Below are 7,621 nucleotides of genomic sequence, written 5' to 3' on the forward strand. Positions count from 1 at the left end.
CACAGTAAATCTCATATGTATATATTATAATAGCTATTTTATAGGAGGGGTAATTGTAAAATATTCATACAAGTAAGATAGGTTTAAAACGATATAATTGAACTTGTACATTAAAAATACATATAAATAACCAAGTTTTCAAAACTAAATATATCATTAGTATAACTCTATTTGCTGATGATTCAGAAATGGTACATATTTAATGTCCATGTAATCAAAAAGATAATTCATGTGGGAAATTTAATGTTTCAACATCAATTACAGATTTTTCATTATTCAAAAATACTAATACTACTAATTTTATATGCATTTAATTTTGAATTACAATTTTCAGTTGTATACAATGAAACCAAAAGTAACTTTCCTAGACTAAAATTTTCAGTCTTTCAGCGCCTCTGAGAGCGTCTCTCACAGTCTTTCACAATCTCTCAGTTATTGCCTAGGTGTTTTTATGGATCTCTTACAGTCTCTGTATGAGAGACTCGAACGATAAAATTGTTAATTCAGAGATTCGAGTCTTTCACAGAGAGACTGAATGGCTAAAACTGAAAAATTGAGAGACTCGAGTCTTGTAGAAAGACTGGGAAATATGTTGAATGTCCAAATATTTCTATTACAGGATAGTTATATTTTTCTTTCCTAAAATCATTACCTTTTTTTACCTATATTATATGTGTATATTATTTGCACGTGTGTTAAGCGATTGTCGGCATCCGCTTTCAAGTATTGCGCCGCCTATAAAAACTTGTTTGTCGGTAGTAGCGGCCGACATTCGTAAAATGGATGAATCTACGTATAAGAATTTGTAAGACTTTTAGTCATTTGAATCTTCTGTTCCAACCAGTGTAGACGCTTTTGTTAAATAAAATACAGTCAAAAACAGCAGCACTTTTTAAACAATAAAAAGGAGCACGCACACATCCTATTGGACTTTTCTTATCATTTTGACGTTTTCTTAGTTTTTAAGGCTTACGTCTTAAGGAAAAATTTATTCATAGCAATAAACATCCGAATTTCCCATTATAAAACCTTTTCGCGACATGTGTTTTGACTTACCCAGAACAAAACTTTTAGTCCGAGTAAAAATGCATTCTGGGTACACATTAGTTCGTTTCGAATCTTCGTTCGAGAGTGTTGTGATCAAACAGTGTTTCTAGTTGTTACACAATGTCGAACAAATATGTTTTAATTTTTTGGCCTGGAACACAGGAAAGCTCTATCTAAAGAAGAGGATATTTGCGGAGAAAGGAACTTACGATGTGAATGATATTGTGGATGTTCTCTGGAAAGATAATAAAACTCATGAAGGAAGAATATTATGCTTAAGCGGTAAGTATTATTCAAATTGTTACTAAAACATTGTATAACATACTAATACATTGGAATATCGAATTTCAGAACCCTTCGACGAAAGGAAGTAAATCTGGTATTTTAACTACGTTAACATATTGGGAAATATATCTTTTTTAATTTTAATTTCAGGTAGAATTTATCAAAGGGTCTAATATTTGGATCTCATTGGCAGATCTTGAATTTATTACGGATTTGACGAGAAACGACCCAAATGAAATGGTCCGAAAACTTCTTAAGCATTTTATCGAAGAATAAGTTTTATCAAAATCGTGTAATAAATAAAGTAATAAATCGTCATATAATTTTATAAAATATTTTTTACAGACTGGACGAAAAATCAGGATCTTTCTATGAAAGACTCGAGTCTCTCGTTCAGAGACTGGACGCAGAATGAGGATCTCTCTATGAGCGACTCGAGTCTCTCGTTCAGAAACGCTAAAGTTTTTTTGACAGTCTCTCTCAGCGACACCAGAGAGACTCGAGTCTCGCTTTCAGAGACTCTGAGAGACTGAAAATTTTTATCTCGGGTTTCTATTATTATAAATATATATATTTTCAATTTCCCCGAACATTGGCATTATCATATTCATTGCATTCCAATAGTACTATGCTATTTGGTTGGTAGGATGTACCAAAAATTACAACCTTAGGTTTATAATTGAAAATTAATGAATACGTACTATTTTACAGTAATTTTTATTAATTTATATTTAAAGTAATTTTCCACGTTTTATAAAACGTGTTTCCTCAACACGTGTTATACGTGTCTGTACAAATTATAACACGCTTCCAAAGTTCCTATTTTATACCAAACACGTGTTAACAAAACACATTTACTGCGTGTTACATAATCACACTTTAGCGTGTTTTAAAATGTCACACCTTGAAGTGCGTTTAAAATGACTACATCGAAAAAACGCGTAAATGTGTGACAATGTAACACACTTAGCATTTGCAGTGAAGATAGGAGACGAAAGATTATAAGAAGTGGCTGATTTTAGGTATCTAGGAAGTCAGATAAATCAGGCCAGAAGGAGTAGCAGGGATATAAAGCAGAGGATTGCACAGGATCGAGTCGCCTTCAATAAAAGGAAGTCACTTCTATACTCGCGAACGGTTAATTTAGAAATTCGAAAAAGATTATTAGGGATGTATGTTTGGGTGCGAAAAATGAATGGTGTGCGCGGCGAAAATGAAAATGTTAGAAGCGTTCGAAATGTGGTGTTACAAACGAATGATGAGAATACCCTGAATAGAGAAGGTTAGAAATGAAGAGATAGAAAGAATAGGAGAACAGAGGGCTGTATGGTAGTCAATAAAAAACAGGCGAGATAGGTTGGTAGGACACCTTCTCAGACATGGAGGTCTAGTCAGAGATATATTGGAGGCAGAAACAGGAGTTAAGAGGAGTAGTGGTAGACCTGGATTAGATTACTGTTCGCAAATAGTTAAGGATGTCGGATGTTCTAGTTTTAGGGAAATGGAAAGATTACTCCAGGATAGGAAAGAGTGCAGGTGCGTGTTCAACCAGTCTTAGAACTGACGACCTTCAGATGATGACAAAGCTAGCAGAGATTTTATTACAATAAGTACCCACGTTTAGGTCTCTGGAATAATGTATGTGTTCGGCGGGGAACACAAGAGAATTATACAACCCAGCTGTTTCAAACAATTATGTCCCTTTGGCAACATTCATTTCTGTTTGCGTTACCCGAGAAGACAATAAATGTAGCTTTTGACTATTATCCTGATTAAAATTTCCACAGGAAATATACTACGCACGGTGGGTACGTGTTTGAACGAAAGGGGGTGCTAGCTAACGAAATAATTTAGTGGTAGACTTTCTTATTAGCGCTAACGGCCTAAGTTTATACCGATTCGGTTGAGTACAAAAATTACCGTTTATATCACTGGATAACTGCTTTGTAGTAAAAATATGGCTATTCTAGATCTTTTTATAGCTCTAAAAAAGACCATAAGGATATCTTTTAGAATTTAGACCATGGGGATACTCGCGAAATGTCTATTTCTTTTAGAAGGGAAAGTTACATTAACAGGCTACGTTTTGTATTAATTTCGTAATGAAATAATAACGTTTCCATAAAATCCCGACAAATAATTTAAAATAACATTTACCTTTTTATTCTAATTCGTCGTACTTATTAATTAATGTCATAATTATTAGTTACAAATTTGCTTATCGCATTTCGCTTACCTTTTGAGCCGAAATTACCATAATTATAAGAGTTATTTTTACTATTACACTTAACACATCTTAACCATTTATGCAACCGACACGTATTAAAGCTAATTTTAGACATGAGGTATGCGTGGCTGTGCTTGTTGCTAGCACATGCTCACAATCAACTTGCGCATATCTGACTATTACTCACTCTAAAAGCATACGAAATTATTACATATAGGCAACCCATTATACACGAAGAAGTGGTTGCCGAGATTACACCAGTATAACAATGGTTAGAATTCTCCCGAACCTACATTCTGGAATGGAATCTTTCTAGTACCCTTATAGGTAGTTACTGCTAGATCAGAAAGGTTAGGAGACGGTAAATTAAACAGAGTAAAAGAAGTTTTTATTACGTGACAATATCATCAAGTTTAAAGGATTAGGCGTTTATTTTACCACAAAAACAGCGAAAATGGAATATTTCTTTCATGGTTTAACAGTTGCGTGAAAGAATGTATTTATAATGAAAGTGACCCGATTTAATAGGAGCTCGTCTTTGTTATCAAAGAACGACGTATTTCGCGTAATCCAGCTGCCAATTCGTGTTCCCTTTTGTGCGACAGCGTATTCTAAAAAGTTCCAATTCTAAAATCGATTACCATCATACCGATAGAATGAGTCGAAATCTCTCTTCCGAACAAAATTGGCTTCACCTCAGCATGGAGGTGGATTTAGTTCCCCTATATTCTTCAAACGGAACAATATCCAACTCACATTTCAAAGAAAGGCAGCACAGCAGTTGTATCCAGGTTATTCCTACAAAAGTTTCGGTGTCGACTGGCGCTCTGATTGAGTTAGACCAAGGAAAAGTTGTCGGATGGACTTGAGCAGATCCTCATACATACATAACAGCGACAGCGGACCATTCCGTCCAGACACCATCCAACTTAACATCTACAACCCTCGTCCCACCAACCCCCGTCCCGCTCTCAATCCGGCCATTACTTCTAAACTTAGCTCGTAAACTTGTGGCATCGTAAAATACATTATTGCGTTTTCTCTTCATAAAATACCGTCGATGTGCCATTCTGTATCGCAACGCCTCCGTTGACCCAAATTTTAATTTAAGTTTCTCCATTTACCGATAATATTAAGTTAACTTAAGTTTTATTATATGATGATAGATCTGACGAAATAAGGAAGAAGGGGGAGGGGGTTAAAGAGCGGATTATGCGGTACTCTTAAAGTTTTATTGAACGATGTGTATGTATATATATAAGAAATGGGACGACCGTCGCGTATGTAATTTTCCTTAGGTCGTCCTTAATCCTTCAGACGTCGTAGAGGGCTTCCATAAAGTCCTTACATTCCTAACCCAAGTCTCCACTTCAGAAATATTTTCTTCTTACGCTTTCGCATGAGAGACGGGAGCTTTCTCACGCATTCTCCACAAGGGACAGCTCAAGAAAGTTCTTCGGCCAATCATTCCAATGGTATATCATGAAAACCAGAAACTTTTATCGCAATCTTTAATGCCAATTCCTTTAACTCAACACGACAAGAATAAAAGCGGTAGTCAAACACTTCTATCACATTCACCAGAAGTAAATGGGTAATGTTCGATGAAAAAAATGTATTCGTATGCTAAATAGTTATTTGTAGAGTCATGAGGTGTTCCTGATTATTTCCAGAAACTTCCCGTAGGTTTCTTTTATCACGGCTTTGGATATGTCGAGTGCGACTTATTAGCCTTGACGCCATTCTTTCGGCAGCTTCTTAAAATGGTACGGCCGAGCTGTACCGATCGCCGCCTGCGGCATTCGTCGATAAAGGTATTTTGCAACTATTTTTTCATACAAACAAAATTACAAAAGTATTTGCAGCAAACAGAGAATCAGTTGTTGATCTTTGCGTACTGAAGTGCTTAATTGGAACTAAATAACTCTCAATAATGTTACTATGAAGTGAACAAAAATGTTGATAAACGAATAACCTCAAATTTTTAATAATATTCCGACTGTTCTACTTGCTTACACTACCTTTCTTGCCTCTTGTTCAAGATTTATTTCAACATTTCATCGTAGCCGTGTCGTGGCATTTTTTAGATAGTTTTTACTTAGAAAGGAAAAAGAAAAAATCATATATACATAATGGATCCGTCTCAATCGACTTAAAAAAAAAACGCGTCGCCGTATTGTCCGCGATAAATAATTCAACACACTTACATATCTGTCGGGCGGTCTCCGGAGATCCAGAAAAAATATACGTCCCTTCGGAGAGCCGGATTCTTTTTTATGTAACGTTAATTTTAACATTGGCCCTTTGCGTATTCCGGAAGCACATCCCGAAAGGATCAAAAGAGACGAAAACAAGCAGGAGCAAGCAAGAACCACCCTAAACTGGTTTTTATCCGACAGGACGAATCGTAGCCGAGCAAGAAACGAGCACCAAAAAGCTACCTGTTCTGCGTTCTGTTGATAGTTGCCGTTTTATCTCCTAAAACTTGCAACGAGCATATGAGTAACTTCCCAGGAGTAAAACTGTTTCATTGGCAGAATGAGTTTTTACAGAATTGCCCAAATCTTCAATCAAAATTTTATGAAGTGTAAGTGTAATCTACCACTCATTGTCCTCTTACAGTAGTGGACAGTCTGATAATGTCTTTCTCAACAAGGTTCATCTTCCTATGATTCTCGGACAAAAATTGTCATCAGCATCATCATCACAGAATCATCAGTTCTAAGACTGTTTGGATACGCACCTTCACTTTTCCCTATCTTGAACTAATCTTCGTATTTTCCTAAGAAGAGAAGATCCCACATCCTTAAATATTTATGAACAGTAGGTAATGTAATCTAGCTTTGTCTCTACTACTGTTAACTCCTGTTTCTGTCTGAGAAATTGCCCTATCTTCCTATTCTTTCTAATACCCCTGCATTTATACCCTTCTCCATCCACGGTATCCTCATCATTCGCCTGTAACACCACATTTTGAACGCTTCTAACGTTTTCTTTTCCGCCCCGCGCACCGTCCATGTATCGCACTCGTACAGCGTCGCGCTCCAGCCTTATACCTTTAACAATCTTTTTCGAATTTCCGAATTATCCGTTGTGATGTCATTTAGTTGAAGGCGACTCAATTCTGCGCTATCCTATTGTTAGAATAGAAAATAGATATAGACTCAAACTTGCTTTATCGACATATCTCATCATCAGTAGGTACCACTATACCTTCAAAACATGATTCCGATATCTCTTAAACTCTTTATTTAAACTTCGAAAGAAGAGGGCGTTTTCCAATCGTTATTTTTGAATGTAACATTAACCTTCATATGACTCAATTACCTCCAGAAGACTTCTAACCTTTTAATTTCCAATCCACATTGCGCAGCCAAACAGCGCCTTGCTCAAAACATTGCACTTATGTAACAATAGTGGCCCAACAATGCTCATGGCATCGTATTTTATTTAGGCTCTCATACACCCCCATATACACTACATCTTCCACCGCTTCTTTTTCCTTTACAATTATGGCAATCCGTCAGTATGTAGCGGTGGTTATAGATCGTGGGCTATTTTAGCCACATTAAAAAGAGTCCAAAAGGTCACCAGCTGCATTAGAAAAAACTAGCATTCAAGATCTGTTGCCAGATCATTCTTAGTTGTACTAGTCTGATTACTTCTCTACCATATCTTCTATTGCATCACAAACAGTTAAAGTCATGATGACACGCCCTGTATCTAGAGGTTTCATTTGTCATAGCGCATTTTGACCCTCGACATAGGTAGTATTCTTACATACATGCTTGAATCTTGGTATATACACACGCTTAGTGGTTAGGAGGGTTGATATTAAAGTGGCGGGTAGGAGATGTTCACAAGGGATTTGGCTTATTCGTCCCACAACCCCTAATCCGAATCCTAACAAAGAAAGTTCCCGTGAAAAGCTTTCATTCGCGACGTCAAGAAAAGTACCTACCCGAGGAATGAACAGCAAAAGACGAAGAAGAAGAAAGCAGCAGGAGCAGTAGCTTCAGTCGCGGGCGGTAACGACGAATGTGGAAAAATGATTATGGGGAA

Source organism: Agrilus planipennis, unplaced genomic scaffold, assembly GCF_000699045.2.
Source record: "Agrilus planipennis isolate EAB-ADULT unplaced genomic scaffold, Apla_2.0 scaffold92, whole genome shotgun sequence".
Taxonomy (NCBI): domain Eukaryota; kingdom Metazoa; phylum Arthropoda; class Insecta; order Coleoptera; family Buprestidae; genus Agrilus; species Agrilus planipennis.